Consider the following 20052-nt stretch of genomic DNA (forward strand, 5'->3'; position numbering starts at 1 on the left):
TTCACAGGTTGTGTCTGGAGGCAAAAGGTAGAAGCAAAAGGGCATGGAAGAAATGCATTAAGGGCTTAGCTGTCGAAAAGTTTAGGGAATCCTCGACACATGTATTGATAAGGTGGCTGCTCCAGTGTCCTCCTTGGGGGTAAACCTGGTTTACAGTTCCTACTGCCGGCAGATTTATTAGTAATTTCAACAATGAACCTATAATTACTAATAACTGTCTCATACTGGGTTATAAGATTTCATTCTAATGGATATATTTCTTGATAACTTTTGTTGTCATGCTTCATAACCGCACCCAACCATCCCTTACGCTCATATAATCATAAATCTTGATATAAAACAGAACAAAACGATTGTTATGGATGTCACTTAGAGGAAAATTTAAGTGTGGATTGGGACCGACCAACTCCCAGGTGGTATTGAATGTTAACAGTCTCTGTCAACGATCACGTCAGGCTGTAATAGCGCCGTCGAAATTACTCACCGACGCCTTCCCTCTCAACACAGCCTGATCTCATAAAGTTTTCCAACGTCAAGAAACTGTCCAACAAAGTGCCCTTACCCTAACCTACCCGAGGACCCAAAACAGAAAACGAGGCGGTATGTCAATTTCGCGAGCAACTACCGTTTTCTAGTACGACAATTTCTGGCCTTACAGAGAGTATACGTCAAAAATGTGACTCTCTATTAGGAGTAAGGGTTGGGCAATGGGGAGAATATTATAATTAGTGATTATTAGAGGCATCACAATTTTACTATTTAGTAATATGTGATATCAACCTTTCCACCGAATTAAAATTGTTCAAACAAATTAATGTTCTTTCATTTAAGATATATTTTTAAACTCGCATGAAAGTATGATTGATTGTTAATTTGATTATAATGGTAAGTGATGTAGTGGACAAGAAAACTTAGCTTTCATTGGTTCACATCACAGTTAAAATTTATATATTAATTATTAGTTCATCGAGAAACAGAGAATTTATTTCTCATAAAAAGTTCACATTACAGAGTAATTAGAAAATATTTAGTTAGTATTTGCTCACACAGCGATAATTATTTCCCAAACCTGGTGAGTCACCTAGGTGAATACACTTAGGAGAGCATCTAGTATAGTGAACTCCTTGTTTAGAACACCTTGGCGAGTACATTTAACTGAGGGTTACCCAGATGAGTACATCGAGTTGAGTACACCTAGATGAATACATCTTGGTGAGTACGTCAAGGTGAGAACAACTAGGTGAGTAAATCAAGCGTTTCTCATATATATTAGTACATATGATGACTAAATTCAGGTGAGTTCACTTAGATGAGTACATATAGATGAGTTCACCTAGATATGTACATTTTGATGAGTACGCGATTAGATGAGTACATCTAGATGAGTATGCAGACATACACAAATCATCGACTTCGCTTCAGAAATGCTAAAAATATTTATTAGTCTTAAATGCAGTGTTCTGATTCGTTGACCGTACCATCTGTAAGCCTGTAATTGGCCAGTGTCAAATGTTGACAATTGCTAATAATTATGAATTTAATTCAGTATTCGACAGCCATCGTGAGCAATAATATTTTTGGAAATAAGTACAGAAACACACACAGAAGCAGTGTGTTTATTAATGTTATTTTATTCATTACCATTCATGTAAAGTATGTTTAAGGTAGTGATAGTTGGCACTCCTTCCCAAACGTCTTATAAGATGGCTGCAGGTGTTGGTCGAGTACAGTCAGCAGTCAGCCGTCAACCAGTCAACATCTCCATCTCCTCCTTGCCTCATCGCCCAGGTAAACTCCGTCTTGCTTATTCTACGGTGGCAACCTTCTTATTTGTAACTATAAAACTAAGATGGTATATTTCTGCATGATGATGTCTAGTTCTACAGATGTTATTCTATGACTTGATTTATTCTATTCTAGTTTATTCTATTCTATGGCATCATGATGTATAATTATTCAGCCCATCGTCCTGTTTTGGTAGTACTTAATAACGATGAGGACCATGGAGCATATACCGATGTGTACCGCAATTAGAAAGTAAAGATTATTACTATTAAATATGGACAAACAGGAAAAGATTTTCTATTTATGTTGCATAGACAAACCCAACTAACCTAACCTTCTCTAACTTAATAAAAGATATCTGAGGGCTAATATAGTGCATGTATCCTTTACTAGGCCATGGAATATTTAAGTCTGTTTTTAGCTTATTTTTCCAATGTTTATTGCGTGAATAGTACCAAATTCGACTATCTTACTGCTTAGTACATCAATCTTGCTATTATTCTAGACTTGGAAAATTTACATATATTTTCATGTTTTCATTATTAAGACTTTTTAATTTTGTCCCTAGGGGGCAAATTTATATAGCAGTGCCACTCATCCTGTGAGTGGACACACTGCCATAGGAGCATGTACATCACTCCTCAATAGGAAGAAAACCCGCTGGGTTGTTCATCCTGTCACTTGCCCCCAGACATAGCTGGGACTTTTCTTAACTCTGTCAAGTGAACAGCTTCATAAACAAGTTTAACATTCGTCTACGAGGGGCCTCGTAGCCTGGTGGATAGCGCGCAGGACTCGTAATTCTGTGGCGAGGGTTCGATTCCTGCACGAGGCAGAAACAAATGGGCAAAGTTTCTTTCACCCTAAATGCCCCTGTTACCTAGCAGTAAATAGGTACCTGGGAGTTAGTCAGCTGTCACGGGCTGCTTCCTGGGGGTGGAGGCCTGGTCGAGGACCGGGCCGCGGGGACACTAAAGCCCCGAAATCATCTCAAGATAACCATAAAAATCATACGTTATCATTGGGGTGAAAAATGGTGAAATATTTTAAACAGTATATATATTTGACAAATAGCATTTTCCAAACTCAAACAATGAATGGGTTTATTCTAAACATATTTCTAATGTCTCACAGATGTTCAGTCTCTTAGATAATGGTCTAAGCGGTGTCCGTCATTCTCACCACAGATTCTGGAATTCTGCTCCTCAATTTTTTTCTCCAGGGATATTCCTGCGCGGGCCTTAAGCCTCTGGCTGGCCCACTAAGTGTTGCTTGTTTCTGTTTTACTTGGGCGGAGTGTGAGTATTTGACTCGTATGGTCGCTTCAGTAAGATTCTGTCCCACGAGTTTAACAACTTTCTGCTCAGTTGAATCTAAGTTCAAATCTTAATGGGTTTGTAACGCTGCACTGTGTTAGATAATGTTCTAGTAGTCTGTCAGGCATTTCTCCACAGTGCTGACATTTCCTCATCTTCCGGAACCTGTAAGCCTATTTCGCTCCTCAACTGTTGTTTAAACTCCAAATATCTATGAATATTTCTATCAAAGACAGATTCTCGCTCTCTCCCGCGGCCACCTCCTCTTCGTTCTTAAGGATTGGGATTGCCAGCTGCAACAATGTTGTATCGGCATTCAGATTCAATGAATTGTTCTTCTCTCCTCCTTTCCTCAGTAACGTTGTTGCGGTGATATTGCCTGATGTTACCTCTAATTTTAATGAGTCTAGAATATAAAGTATTCAATATGGGCTCCTTCAGTAGCCAGCACATCTGCTCGTTCATTTCCACAGATTTCAACATGAGAGGGAATCTAGAAATTTGGAACCTCTTCCCTGATTGGCGATAACTCTCACAGCTCCTGTTTTTAGCAACTATCGTAGGATTTTCTGCCCGATTTTTAGTAAAGCTTTGTAGCGCTGCTTTTGAATCGGTGCAGATCACTGCGCCATTAGTTTTTCGTTAAAGGAATCTTAACGCCATAACAATGGTGGTTAGCTCCGCTTACTCTGAAGAGGTAATTCAATTTCTTTCTTTATTATGCACCCCATACTTATCCCGTGGGCGGTAGGTGTAAAGGATTAGAGGCACATAATCGGTTCAGGAACTGAACCTTCTAGTTCGTTTAGCTAAAGAATTAAAAAAAATTGACTTTAGTTACACAATTAAAATTGTATATACATGTACACATACTCATACATGTTCATATATATACATACACATATTTTATCACCTACACACATCAATATTGTTTTGTATTAATTTAAGTGATTCAACAAGAGGCTCACAAGTCACTATACAAGGCACTTTACATCTATAGTAAGTCACACTACTCTTGCTGCACACCCACCCAACTGGGCGGCAGCTTTAGTCATTTTTTTTGTGATATATACAAGAGATGTTACATTCTTGTACAGCCACTAGTACGCTTAGCGTTTCGGGCAGGTCCCTGGAATACGATCCCCGCCGCGAAGAATCGTTTTTACAACCAAGTACTCATTTTGCTGTTGAGTTAAACAGAGGCTACAGTTAAGGATTTGCGCTCAGTAAATCCTCTACGGCCAGGATACGAACCCATGACAAAGCGCTCGCAGAACGCCAGGCGAGTGTCTTACCACTGCACCACGGAGACTGGTTGTGCGTGCATGCATACATGTGCATGCATTAGTTACAGTAGGTAAATTTTGAATACTTTGCTAAGATTTCGGGCAGCACATCATTATGAATGATGTACTTACACATTTCCTGGACATCATTGATGGTGTTACCTCTAAATTCCGCAATTTTTTCACATTCCAGTATATAATGACGCAAAGTATGCGAATAATTCTGTTGACAGTTTACATTTAGTCAAATCTACATCAGCAGATGTTACAAACTCCTAGAGGTACTTGTAGTCGAGCCTAAGCCTAGCAGTGGTAACATCTAGAAGTCTGCTAATCTTATTAGATGACCCATAGACGTGCGGTACTTCTTGAATAATAGAATGATAGTAGATGGAGGAACTGCTGTGAATTTCACTTTGGCTGAAGTCTCCGAAATTTAATTGATGTGAAGGGGCATAGTTCTCAATACGTGCTTTACCTTCATTTCCGCGTTGAAAGGCATTATTCCTAATTTGTGTATGCTGCACCAGCCCTGTCACTGACAGGGATCGATGATCAATCAGTGTAGATTTGACCTAACTCATTTCCGGCTATTTATAAATTTCCTAGAGATAATTTTGGCTCATTTCTTGTGGTATCATGTTCGACTTTTTCGCTGCCATCACATTGATGATTATCCTGAATGGATCATCCACCCAGGGAGGTAACCTTTCTACAGGAATGAGCTCTCGGGCTTGCTCAAGCAGGTGAAGTTCTTGGAGGTAGCAGACTGATCTGTGAAGCCATTTTTTTGCTTCTCCTATTTCCCCCTGTAAGCAGCACAGAAATCAGTTATTTCTTGGCAATATCATTGTAATGGGGACCAGTTGGCTATTTTAATTGCAAGCTTAGCATTCAGTTCCATAATTCTGCTTTTAACACTGGGGAGGAACAACTCTTCTCGTGGATTAGATGTTTTGGCAGTTCTTGGAACACTAAGAATGATTGTCATGGCTTCATTTTGTATGCTTTTAATATTTTGTTTATGTCGCTTTGGGAATAAGTGCACAAAACTTTTCAGGCATAGTCTATGACGGAGTGCACATAGGCTGTGTAGATCGTTTTAAGCACGGCAATAGAGCCTTCATGCCCATTCCAGGTCATAGCTTTCAGTGCCCTGTGTCGACTTTTGCATGTTCCTATGAGATGGTTGAGCTCCTTTCTTCCCCTTGTTAGAGCCGACAGTGACGCCAAGGTACCGGAAGTGGTTAACCCATTCAAGTGTTTTACCATTAATTTTTTTCTCATTTTATCTCCGATTGTGATGAGTATTCTTTTGTCTTGTTTGTGGAGAGAGTGAAACAGTGAAACACATTTCCTAACAAGGAGTTCAATGGACTGTTTAATTTTGCCCAAGGTGGGAGCTTGTATTAGAACATCATCTGCTTATCCCACTTGTTGTGTTCTTTCCGGAAATTCAATACTTGCAATGGCGTTCATAATTATGTTAAATAGTGTTGGCTTAAGAACGCTCCTTGGTGGGGTGGGGGGGGGGGGTTCCTGAGTTCTATTCTCATTGTTCTCGAGATTGCTCCTTTGAAGTAGACCTTTGCTTTCCTTCTTGTGAGGTAATCTTCAATATATATCATGAGTCTCCCCTGACACTATGTAACGACCGCTTCCCTCTGTAATAACCGCGGCCTCTATTGTAATAACCCAATAACCCAATGTTCCCCAGTATTAATCCTGTTATCTTGTTATCTCTCGTGATCGTAATATACGCTCTCTGTTGCACATCTCTGTCTCTTCACTCAATACCCCAGCTTAACACTGTTACAGTCCAGTATGACCCCTCACTGGACTGCCACGTATGTAAGAGGAATATTAAATGAGGAAGATTCACCAAGGACAAGGGTTATTAGTTAAAAAAAAAACAATAACAAAACACATTTACACTGCCACCACCTTCCTGACCAACCATACCTGAATGTGTCAATCACCGATCCCCCAGGAAGGCAAGGAATCAGTAACCATGGGACTCCGGGTAATATGAATTTCAGAAATAAATTTTGGAAAATTAGTTTGTGTAATTTACGTTACTTATTTGAATCCAAGGGCAACTTTAGTATCGATTAATTGTTAGGAGAACCTGGGGGGGCTTCCAATACAACACCTAAAAATGACAAAGTAGCAAAATATATCAAAGGGGAGTTAAGTGAATACCACTGGACAAGCTATACAATTTATTTTATGAAACATGTAAATTAAGACAATTTGAACACATAACCTATTCTATTTCCCTAGAGGCACAATGGATATTTACCGAGGACACAAAAACTCAAGTGCTACGATACCTTAAATACCCGCACTACGGCCACGATGTTGATGGCTGCCCTCAGCCCCGAGGATACGGGCTTGCGGCCCTGTTCCTAATACACTCCCAAGACACACTAATGAAATTTAGTTTTTCCAGCTTATTGCTGGGAAGGATTACTCCTCCCACCATCTAATACAGCCCCAGGCTCCACCCATTATTTTGGCAATGGCCAACCATTTAACACGTAGGCCTGAGGTCTGGCACTCTAGGGCCAATAAGGACTTGGCCCTTATCTCAGGCCAATCACCTTCACTGATCTGTCGTGGAAAGCTACATGAATTCCTGAAGATTGAGTCAGCTCTCCCCAGCTAGAGAAGGGGGACAAGGCGCGTCTATGGAGCCCAGGCACCTGCGAGCAATGTTTACAAAACTGAGAAATTATGTTCAAGCCTGTCTCCTCTAAGATAGCGAGTAGGGACATTTGACTCTGCCTGGTATGGGGAAGGCCGCTGCTGAGAGGGACAGAGAGGGATGAGAGGGGATGAGAGGGGGTGGAGAGGGAAATATCTGAGTGGGGAAGTTGAGTGGGAGAAGCCAAGGTATCCACGACCACCCTACCCTCAGGTCAACCTCTTGACCCTGACAAATGGGCGACAAGGGGGGGGGGGAGGAAGAGGAGGAGACGAATGACGGCCAAGGGGATGGGAGAAGGAAGGAGGGGAGAGGGAGAAGGAAAGGAGGGGAGAAGGAGAAGGAAAGGAGGGGAGAAGGGGAGGGAAAAGAGGGGAGAAGGGAGAACCAATGATCTGAGCCCCAGATCATTACAACTCCCCCTCCTCGGAAATTAAGAAATTTGTGTGTAAAGCAAGTTACACACACTTTTCTTATCCAGAAATCCTGCCCTACCCTAACCATTAACTCCAAAAACAACATTTTTAACCCAACACTATTTAACCAATGCCTCAAAACAAAAGAAATTATCTAATCCTAACTAATTCCATACAATACTCCAACAACAATAACGGCACACCCAAAAGGTGTGTCCCAGCATGTATTTATACCTATCAACACAACAGTAATAATACATAAAACATAAGGACAGAGACCGCCCCTATAATCCTGACTGTCCAACTTGGATGCAGCCCCGTACCCTTCCAACTACCTGGAAGACAAAATATCCTATACCTGTCTTGATATAGTAACAAATAACTGGAGAAATCCCAACCTAACAATTACTAACTAGCTAAAATCAGCTGATAGCCTTCAGCTATCCCAGTATTCCACCCGGAATAAAGATCAAACACATCACACAAAACATTAAATAAAAAAAAATCAATGTCATTAAAAAATTAACAAAATTATAAAATTATATCAACATAGAACACTACCTCTCAGGGACCTAGTGTTCCACTCCACACCTGTGGCAACTGTCCACCACAGCGCATCCCAATCTTAAAATATAAAGAAAAGACACAGAAATATTTTTATTATTAAAAAAAAATCAATGTCCACAGACATGTCCCTTAACCAACAACAACACTCTGGATATAAGTTCCTCAACTCCTAATATCCCAGAGTTCATATTCAAGTCCACAACAACAGTGGGTGAACACATTTGTCAGACTGTGTACCACACCCTTATCGTTCAGTAAACCACAAAAAAAAAAAAAAAAAAAATATATATATATATATGTATAACTATCAGTATCTAGGATCTAGAAAAATCTAGATAAAGTTCCCCACTGATCAACGTTTCTAGAGACCCTACTAGATGGTTCTCAAACCAGTTTACTCATACAACTTATCTAGAGACAGGGTCAGTTTCTAATGTTCACTTTCTAGATTTATTTCTCTATTTCACTAGTTCTAGTTTTCAACATTTAATACTGTTCCAGAGAACTTTCCGAAGGTATATAGGTGCTTACTATCAGATGGAAAATTAAAAGTTGAACTGTTCCGAGTTACCACAGTTTACTATATTAATAGCGTTTATTTGTATATGAAACTTTTCTATAAATATTTTCTCTCGTTCGTTCCTGTTGACATTTCGTTGCTGTAGATTCCGGCGACTACCTCATGTTGCTTGAAGATCCTGGTCGTCTGGAAGTTCCATTTCCGGCCTCGGCCAACTACGGACAGTACAGGGGGTCTCGTACTACCCGCACCTGACTTCAGTGACAGCTGACAGCTGGCGGCTGTCAGCTCAGGTGGACCCCGCTAACAGGAACCCGGGTTCACCTCTTCTTATCGCTCCCCAAACAGTCTTGATGGATTATTGTTAACCATGGCTGCCACAGTAGAGCACAGCTTCGACGTGTCACGATGTCTCGCGTTGGTAGTGAGGTTCGAGTGGCGTTGAAGAGGATGGCATGGTGACAGGACAGGTGAGCCCTGCCTCAGCTCCTGGGCGACGTCATCTACCGGCGTTTACTTGTCATCCCGGTACTACTGGGCCGGTACACCTTCCGTGCAACCCCTCGTGTAGCTGAACTTGGGCCGAGGTACAGGATTGTACCTCATCTGGCGATTCCGCAAGCACTCTGTAGGGGTAGTGCTGTTCGTACCTGAGACCACCGCGTTGCATCTTGGTTTCCACAGACGACGCAACCACAGGTTTTGATAAGAGCTGACAAGTCCTTGCAATTAGCGTTCTTCTTCGTAGACCACTCGTCTTCCTCTTCCGGTTTTCCCGCAGTCTTGACTACGCGGCTGGTGGGCTTGGTTGGTGACTTTGAGACAGCTAGCCCACGGTTGTGATAGTGACTGGACTCTGCTCCGTGAAGACAGCATGGCTGGACTGGGACAACCTCGTTAGTGACGTGAGGTGTCGGCCGGGTGACTGTACGCCAGTCACCCCTTCCGGATAACCAATTGACGAGTTACCGGGTACAAGGGGGGAGGACTTTATGTAACGTGCCTCAGACCCCGATCTTATCAGCCAGGTGGGTCATCCCCAGACCTGCTGATCTCGATCCTTGGTTCACGTGTGACTGGGAGGCTGGAACTGATGTACCATCAGACCTGAGAAAGACAGACAACAACAAATGGCGGAAGCATGGATATTACTCTGAGGTGTAGGAGGTTGGAAACCCCAGAGCAAGGCAAGTATGCTACCTGAGTCATGCACATCAGTAAATACACACCAGTGCCTCTACAGGATAATTATTATGAAATTACTAAACCTGACTAGGGGAGATCATTAACAATTTACTGTACAGCTCGCGACCTTGTTACCATAGGGTGACAAGATTGAACTTGACTACTGATGAGATCTGACAGGAGGTCATCCTCATCCTCTGACTCAGCACTTGGATCATTAGACAGGTCAGGAATTAGACTTGCTGAAGGCAGCTCTAGTTCCTCCCTCGCGTGATAAGGTTTTAATTTATTAATGTGAATCGTTCTCTCAACTTGGTCTTCAAAAATACCTTTAATAACAAAATTAACCGGACCCTTTCTTTCAATTACCCGGTAAGGGCCCCGCCATCTAGGTGCAAGTTTCCTACTCTGATTGGCAGGAGCCGCCTCATTAACTCTCAACACAAGACTCCCGACTTTCAACTCAAGAGGTCGTACCTTCTTGTCATAATGCTGAGCATAGCGGTCTCGTGCTGTCTTGGAAGCCCTGGCTGCAATTCTCCATGCATTTCTCATCTTATTTAAAACTTCTGATGGGTAATCTTCCCCATATACAATATTATGTCTGTTAAGCAGACCTGACGGGAAATTACATGAATGCCCTGTGAACAGCAAAAGGGGTTGGGTGTTAATTGACTGATGGATGGCAGTGTTCAGAGCTAGCTGGACATAGGGGAGTTGTTCGTCCCACGAATTGGCATCATGCTCTGCAAGAATTGCAAGCATATCTTTAACTGACCGGTTCGTCCGTTCTGTCATGCCGTTAGCCTGAGGGTGATAAGCCGTCGTGAATGCTGAAGTGGTTTCTATAATTTTACATACTTCTCTAAAAATATTCCCATTAAATTCCTGACCTCGGTCAGAAACTAACACTTTAGGAGGACCAAATACAGTGACGAACCTATCTAAGAACGCCTTTGCAACAGTTCGTGAATCCTTCTGAGGCAATGCAATCAGTGTGGTGTACCTGGACAGGTGGTCTACCAACACCAATACGTAACGGTTTCCTGAATGACTGTGATGCAGATCAATCAGATCAGCCCCCACCCGATCTAAAGGTTCCAAAATTTCTGGGAATTCTTGCAATGGAGCTTGTACCTTAAGGGTACCTTTCCTCCTTTGACAATGACCACAGGACTTAACGAAGTTAATGACCTCTGTTAACATACCGGGGAAGAAAAAGAGTGACTTGGCTTTCATGTGAGTTTTAAAAATCCCCGGATGACCTGCAATCTTAGACGCATGTGCGAGTTTCAACGCCGACTTCTTCAACACCTCTGGGATAACCAACTGAAAAACTGCACGATCCTGCTGTCCCTTTACATAAAATAAGACCACATCCTTCATTTCAAAATCATGAATTGCTAAATTACGTTTCTTCGACGGATATTTTCCTCCCTCCAAAAGTTCAATAATTTCCTTCCACCTTGGTTCGTTCATCTGGAATTCTCGCATTTTCTCACTGGAAATATTTTCAATATTAAGGTTTACGTTAATAGTAGCAATGTTTCTACTCAAAGTATCTGGTACAACATGTGATGGACCAGGCTTGTAAAGTATTTGGAATGAGTGAGCAGCTAGTTCATGAGACCAACGTGACATGCGAGGGCACTTAGTTCTTTTCTTAAAAATATGAGTCAAAGCCCTGTGATCTGTATAAATGACAAAGTGACGTTGGAAAAGATACGGTTCAAAGTACCTGACACTTTCTACCACAGCCAAAGCTTCCCTATCCGTTGCAGAATAGCGGACCTCCGGACCCTTAACCTTCCTGCTGAAATATGCAACTGGGTGAGGAAGATTGTCATTATCACGTTGCATTAAGCACCCACCAATAGCTATGCCACTGGCGTCAGTGTGTACTTCCCACTCCTGATCAAAATCCGGTACTGCCAAGACTGGGGTGGTAATGAGTTGACTTTTTAATTTTGCATAAGCGTCATCATGCTCAAGTTTCCAAACGAATTTAACATTTTTCTTAGTGAGCTCAGTTAACGGTGCTGTTGTACTTGCAAAACCCTCAATGTGGCGACGGAAATATCCGGCTGCCCCCAGAAACCTTCGAACATCCTTTGCTGTCTTAGGTGTTGGCATGTCAGCAATGGCACGACAGGAGTCTGGGTCAGGTCGGATACCGTCTGTGCTCACCTGGAATCCCAGAAACTTAAACTTCTGAGATGCCAGAGTGCACTTACTCACGTTAAGTTTGAACCCCGCCTTATCTAACAATGCCAACGTCTCAGTCAAATCTCGTAAGTGCTCATCAAACGTCCGGGAGTAGATAACCACATCATCCAGGTACGCTAACGAGTGCCTCCCCAAGACTGGACTGAGGATATAATTAATTGCCCTCTGAAATGATGAAGGCGCTGTCTTTAACCCGAAAGGCATCCGCTTGAATTGATAAGTATGAACCCCATCAGAGAAGGCGGTCTTTTCTCTATCTTTCTCAGCAACTGGGATGGCCCAATACGCAGATTTCGCATCCAGAGTAGAAAAGTATTTGGCTGCCCCAAACTGATCTATTATTTCTTGTATCCGTGGCAAAGGATACACATCACCTTTAGTAATTTCGTTTATCTTTCGGTAGTCAACACAAAACCTATAACTACCATCCGGTTTACGTACCAACACTACTGGCGACAACCATGGTGATGTACTAGGTTCTATCACATCCTGTCTCAACATTTTCTGACACTCATCCCTAATTACTTCCTTCGCCCGTTCCGGAAGCCTCCATTGACGGGTGTAAATAGGAGGGTGATCACCTGTAGGAATAACATGCTCGATCCTATCCAGAAGCCCGATCTGATCGTCTTCTGTTGCAAACAGTCTAGGGAATTTACGTAAAATCCCTCTCAAAAGTTTCCTATCTGACTGTTGCACATGTTGCAAATCCAGAGCCGAGATTAACTTATCAACTTCTTGAATATTACTACTTTTCCCTGTCTCGGTCTTGTGTTTCCCTTGTGTACTACTTTGTGTAACATTAAGTGCACTACATTGTGCTGTGGTGGCTGGCATCTCTTCCCGGCTTTGATACTGAAAAATTCCTGTATTTTCTACAATTGTAGCCTGAGACACCCTATCACCTGCCCTGAAACGATAGGTTTTGTGCGAGAGATTGACAACTGGAATAAGGGCACCTTTATCAAGCACTGTGATCAAATGATGAGGGATCAACAACCTGTCACATCTCCCAGCCACCTGAAGGGTGGTACCTGGTGCAATGTGACGTCCCACTGATACTTTAATGAATTTAACTGAATGTGGTGGGCAACATTGTTTCACCAAGGCATGTAACCCACATGATTTCTTATCTGTGTCTGGAAGAGACTTAAACAACAACTTTGGGTAGTGAATGTTGTACTTCTGTTTCTTACTAATGGAAGCAATTACTGGAGGATGATCTACCATTTTAATGGGATACACTACCTGGCCCAACTTCAATCTGCACTTCCTTGCTCCCTCTTGAGCCGACAAAGAATAGTTCACTCGTCCCAGAAAATCCATTCCCAACAAAATTTGACCAGGGAATGCAAGATTCTCGACAACCGTGCAATTGTGTGGGTAAGCTTCTCCCTTACCCACTTCAAAATTGAGAGTGGCCTGGCCCAAGATATTAATATGTTGACCATTTACTGCTGTTAAATGCTTCCCACAACGCTTAAGGCGTGTCTCTTTAAGTGTGCTGAAGGCTGACTTTTTAATGAGAGTTGCTTGACTTCCGGTGTCCACAAAAACTGTCAATCTCACACCTTCAACCGTCATCTCAAACGTAGGTCTGCCACCACCCGAGGCGGGATTTTCTCATGATTCTGTTCTCCCCTTCCGGCATCTCGCTTTTACGTGGCCTCTTTTCCCACAATTAAAACAAATACGCGAGTCCCACCAGTCATTACGTGGGGGTTGTTGCGTGCGACCACTGCCCGCCGCTTTCGTCTGGGGGGGGTCCTGACCTATTGCCCCCTTGTCCGCTCTCTACCTTCCTGCTCACCGCATTGACATATGGCGACGTCCGCGCCTCCTCCGCATCCAAGTCCTCATCTATATGGTCTTCGGCGTATTGTACGAGTTCCCTAAAACTCAGGGAAGCCGTGTCCGTAGCGAGGTATGGACCGATATGAGCGGGCAAGGCCTTACAAAATAGCTGCTTTGCAAACCGTTCCTCCTGCTGCGCATCGTAACCCAACTCCTGAGTGAGATCGCCTATCCTGGTCCTAAGGAAGGCACCAAAATCTTTTAATTGAGTACCTTTATCCCTCTGCAATGACGTTAAGTAGCGACGAGCCTCCTCTTTAGTAATTTTCGCCTTAAATCGGTCCTTGATGGCCTGCACGAATTGTGGCCACGTCACCAAATGCCTGAATTCCTCAGACTTCCTCAGGGGCCCGTCGCGACCCACACATGCCCCAGTGGCCAGATTAATTTTAGTTTCATCGTCAGGAGCCGCGGCTAACACAATCCATCTCCCACAGCCAATTTTCCACACAACGGTTGCGTTCCACTTTATTCGATGGGAGTTCAGCACAATTTAACCTTGGCAAGGACAACTTCGGGAGTGACGCCACAAGTCCCGGTCTATAGGATGGAGTACTGGGAGTGTAAGGGGGTGCCTGACCAGGGGGGGAAGGAACTATGAGGGGTTGGGTGTAGGATGGGGATAGGGGTTGGGAGTGGTGTGAGGAGGGATTTCCCAGTGACCAAGGGGCTACCCCAGGTGAGTAACTATTTGAGGCACTACTCTGATAAGGTGGTTGTTGACCCTGTTGTTGATTGTGTGAGGGTTGTGAACCGTTCTGTCCTTGTAGTAACTGTAGCAGCATCTGTAGTACCTGTGGTTGTTGTTGTGCAACCTGGTGTACTTGTTGTTGTTGTTGTGCTACCTGATGTACCTGTTGTTGTTGAGCAACCTGTTGTACCTGGTGTTGTTGAGCAACCTGTTGTACCTGATGTTGTTGTGCAACCTGTTGTACCTGTTGTTGTTGAGCAACCTGTTGTACCTGGTGTTGTTGTGCAACCTGTTGTACCTGGTGTTGTTGAGCAACCTGTTGTACCTGGTGTTGTTGAGCAACCTGTTGTACCTGATGTTGTTGTGCAACCTGATGTACCTGGTGTTGTTGTGCAACCTGTTGTACCTGATGTTGTTGTGCAACCTGTTGTACCTGGTGTTGTTGTGCAACCTGTTGTACCTGGTGTTGTTGTGCAACCTGTTGTACCTGATGTTGTTGTGCAACCTGATGTACCTGGTGTTGTTGTGCAACCTGTTGTACCTGGTGTTGTTGTGCAACCTGTTGTACCTGATGTTGTTGTGCAACCTGTTGTACCTGGTGTTGTTGAGCAACCTGTTGTACCTGGTGTTGTTGTGCAACCTGTTGTACCTGGTGTTGTTGAGCAACCTGTTGTACCTGGTGTTGTTGTGCAACCTGTTGTACCTGATGTTGTTGTGCAACCTGATGTACCTGGTGTTGTTGTGCAACCTGTTGTACCTGGTGTTGTTGTGCAACCTGTTGTACCTGGTGTTGTTGTGCAACCTGTTGTACCTGGTGTTGTTGAGCAACCTGTTGTACCTGGTGTTGTTGAGCAACCTGTTGTACCTGGTGTTGTTGTGCAACCTGTTGTACCTGTTGTTGTTGTGCAACCTGTTGTACCTGGTGTTGTTGAGCAACCTGTTGTACCTGGTGTTGTTGAGCAACCTGTTGTACCTGGTGTTGTTGAGCAACCTGTTGTACCTGATGTTGTTGTTGTGATCCGTTTTGCCCCTGTATTAACTGTAGTAGCATCTGTATGGCTTGTTGTTGTGCATCGGGTTGTACCTGTTGTAATTGTTGAGGTTGTGGGGGTGGTGTGTGTACGTTCATAAGCCCAGGGATCGTCAGACCTTGAGAACCCGCAATGGCATCATCCCCGGGAACTCCTTGTTCAACTGGTGTGGATGTTCTAATAGTGGGGTCCACAACCCCATCACCTCCTATCGCCTCACCAATCATCGTGATGTCCGCTGAGCCAGAGCCCCCCAATGAAATCCTGCTTTCGTCCAGGGCTGCCGCCCCTTGGGCACCCGGATCCGTTACACCCCCCGTGGGGTTCGCTTGGGGTCCCTCCGCAAGGGCTAACGTCTGTACTGCCCTCACCAGGTGAGGGTCTGTCGATGGTGCTCCCCCGGTAGCCTCGTCGTCTACCATACCTTTACTCCTGAGCTTCATGTGCTTATCACACGACATATTCTCGCTAAACCTCGCAACCTAACCCTACCTGGGGAAAACAGGCAAAGTTCTGATCCCGACAAGCGATTGCGGTGAAATTTTAACACAACCCCGATCTCAACAACTAATCACTCGCTCAATAATCTCTAACCTTTTATGTTAAACCTCTTGAACATCTAGACCGGAACTACCCTTCATTCACGTTGGTCACCGCGTTCCACAGCCCCAGTGAAAACCATAAATTACCGAAGCTTGTTGACAGACGATGACAGCTGTCGGTGTCAGTGTCTCGCTGATTACGCTACACCAAAGAATGAATTTCTTTAGTCGTATTATCCTCTTCTCTCATTCGTAAAATTTATATGCGGACAGATGGAAATACGCAGCCGGCATCGACTACTAATCATCACTTGTGAAACAAACACTGTATACGATGTTGAACAAACTATATATGCGCACTTATAATCTCCATAAAAGGTTACGTTAATTATTAAATGATCGGACTACTAGAATAAACTTGAAAAAATGTAATTAATTTCCACTATATTTATTTGACACTCGAAGTGGACTGGTAACGCAAATATAAAAATAATTATAGTACGACTTTCTCGTCTGTAAATGCAAATCCAATATGAATCTTAGAAAATTGACAATTACCGAATTCTTGAACCAGATATACTGAATTTATACGATTAATATTTACGTGAAAGGAATTACACTGAATTTACTGTAAATAATTTAGTTTCAACTCTGTTTTTATTTATCGAAAATAATCAGTCTAGTTCACCAGCGCACAATAAATACAACACTTTACGTTAACTGAATTTCTTAAATTTTTCTTGAAAATCTTAGGCGCACTAGGAATGAACGACGGTAACGTTAATTTAACACTGGCGCGATGTTTATATCTTCAACAATTATTTTTAATTCCGTAACGCCCGACGCTAACAACGGCGCTCGGACATAATTATAAGTATTATTAGTTAATCCAAATTAATGTTAAATTAATTATTTACGTTACTGTATGAACTCGAACTCGTCTTCCTCATCGGGGGAGCCGGTCGGCCGAGCGGACAGCACGCTGGACTTGTGATCCTGGGGTCCCGGGTTCGATCTTGGGTGCCGGCGAGAAACAATGGGCAGAGTTTCTTTCACCCTATGCCCCAGTTACCTAGCAGTAAATAGGTACCTGGGTGTTAGTCAGCTGTCACGGGCTGCTTCCTGGGGGTTGAGGCCTGGTCGAGGACCGGGCCGCGGAGACACTAAAAAGTCACGAAATCATCTCAAGATTACTCAAGATAAGAATTGACACCCATGCACGAAATCTCGTCCAGGGTCGCAACTCCTTGTGCTCTGTCGAAGTCTCCTTTGATGTCAATAAATACAGAATACATGTCATTAGCCAAGTAATTAACTGTACAATTTGCCGTGCTTCATCCTTTAACAAATCAATTGACCCCCTCTCCTAGCCTGCCTATTTTGTGCTATAGTAGTTTTAGGATGATCCTTTCAAGCATCTTGTATGTACATGACAAGAGACTGATAGGTTTATAACTGCAAGGGTCATTGGGCATCGGTATGGGAATAATTATTGCTTGATTCCATTGTGTGGGCAACACTCCTCTTAGGAATGACTTGTTGAACAGGAGAAGTATTGGAATAAGCCACCTCACACAGTTCATTGAATATGTCGTAAGTGAAGCTATCTTCACCTAGATGCAGTACTTTTACCCTTTTACATAGCCCCCCTTACTTCGTGGGCGGTGATTGGTTGCCCATACTCGTCATCACTAGATTGTGCTCTTGTTATCCTAATTCTTCTGTCAATATGTCGCAGGAGCTCTTCCCTGTTTATTTCTGCAGGGAGGTAGGAGGAGGAAGCTGCATTACTCTACTTGTTTATTCAACCCGTTCTCACACAAGACAGTACATATATGACTAGTGCTTAAAGTCAATATGTGGAATGTGATTTAGTACATATGTGATATATTCCCAGTTAACTTTTTTACCAAGGCTCAAACTCTTCCTCACGTACCAATTTACGTCTCACAGTACTCGTCCATCAACGTAGATAGCTGAATAGTCGTGATTGGTTCAATTATAACGAAAATTGTAGTTTTCAGGTCCCACATGGGTTGTGAAATTCACCTACTATTGTCCATGCTCTTATAATATTACAGATCAGCTACATCCTATTGAAGGCTCGTAGTTTTGTTTTGAGAAATATTAGTTGTTCTTAGTAAATTATAATAAGCACAATAAATTATTACATAGAATAAGTGCTTCACCAATCAATATTATATACCATAGTTTGTGCTTTAGAAATCTTTAAAGAATGTTTTGTAGGAACGCTAACAGAAAACGATGTTATGTTGGAATGTATATAGGGTAAACTACTGCAAACAGGATGGTATGGTGTGGATTATTGGAAACTATAGGATTAGTATAGGGTCCACTACCACCTGTTAGGTGGGTAAGGGGTCCAATAACACCCGCAGGATGAGTATGGGGGTCACATCCACCCACAGGAATGGTATGGGGATCACTTCCACCCACAGGAAGGGTATGGGATCCAATACCATCCACTGGATGTGTATTGCGTCCACTACCACCGACAGGATGGGTATGGGCTCACAACCACCCACAGGATAGGTATGGGGTCCAATACCACCCACAGGATGAGTATGGGGTCCACTATAACCCACAGGATGGGTATGGGGCTCCAACCACCCACAGAATAAGTATGGGGTACAATAACACCCACTGGATATGTATGGCATCCATTGCCCCCACAGGATGACTATAGGGTACAGTATCGCCCACAGGATTAGTATATAGGGTTCACTGCCGCCCACAGAGTCGGTATGGGGTCCACCGCCACCCACAGGGTCGGTATGGGGTCCACTACCGCCCACAGGGTCGCTATGAAGTCAACTACCGTCCACAGGGTCGGTAGGGGTCCACTACCGCCCACAGGGTCGGCAGGGGGTCCACTGCCACCCACTGGGTCGGTAGGGGGTCCACTGCCGCCCACAGGATCGATAGGGGGTCCACTGCCGCCCACAGGGTCGATATGGGGGGGGGTCCACTACCGCCCACAGGATCGATAGGGGGTCCACTGCCGCCCACAGGGTCGGTAGGGGGTCCACTGCCGCCCACACGTTCGGTAGGGGTCCACTGCCGCCCACAGGGTCGGTAGGGGGTCCACTGCCGCCCACAGGATCGATAGGGGGTCCACTGCCGCCCACAGGGTCGATAGGGGGTCCCTTACCGCCCACAGGGTCTCTATGAAGTCAACTACCGCCCATAGTGTTTGTATAGTGTCCACTATCGCCCATAGTGTTATTATGGGGTCCACTACCCCTCATAGGGTCGGTATGGGGGTCCATTACTACCCACAGGGTGTGTCTGGGGTCTATTTTGGCAATACTGCTTTTCCAATCTCATTTGTTGTTCAATGTAAAATATTTGTTGCTCGACTTGCAACAATTTATATATATATATATATATATATAGTATAGTGCCTTTGCAATAATGTACCAATGTGTGTATTTTCATAACTCGTTTTAAATTGTTGAAAAATAAATAACTACATTGTGAATGCAAGTCAATGTTTACATGCTAAATCAGAGTTGCCAGATTCCGCTTAAAATAGCAAATTGTGCTTATTTTCAAAGCTTGAGAATTTAGCTTTAAAGTAGTTAAAAAACTACGAATTTCGCAATTTGCTATGTACTTTAGTGTACTATTTTAAAATAAGATTGGTTTTTAAGCTGCAAGTCATATGAATCTCAAAAAAAGTATATTATTAACAATCTTATCTCCATAGTTCACTAGTTTCTGTAAATCAGATCTGGTAACTGTAGGCCAAGTACTGGAAGACTCAAGACACAATGTGTTGAAGCTATTCTCTTTGAAGAAGTCATCTCGACAGGATCTTCCAGCTCCAGCTATAAAACTTCACCAAACATGGATCTACCTAGTACATCAAATGGTAAGGAATTACTAAACTGTACAAAGTTTTA

The 20052-nt window shown here is 43.3% G+C and overlaps 1 protein-coding gene across 1 annotated transcript in view; it reads left to right on the plus strand.

Annotated features, from left to right (window-relative positions):
- Positions 1-1684: 1684 nt before the first annotated feature.
- LOC138358555 (protein delta homolog 1-like) overlaps positions 1685-20052 on the plus strand; it is a 49539-nt gene continuing 31171 nt past the window's right edge. The window contains exon 1 of the mRNA XM_069316568.1: positions 1685-1788. The gene's annotated coding sequence lies outside the window, so the exon portion shown is untranslated. The remainder of the gene's footprint in view (positions 1789-20052) is intronic.

The sequence above is a fragment of the Procambarus clarkii genome, chromosome 84 (assembly GCF_040958095.1).
Source record: "Procambarus clarkii isolate CNS0578487 chromosome 84, FALCON_Pclarkii_2.0, whole genome shotgun sequence".
Taxonomy (NCBI): Eukaryota; Metazoa; Arthropoda; class Malacostraca; order Decapoda; family Cambaridae; genus Procambarus; species Procambarus clarkii.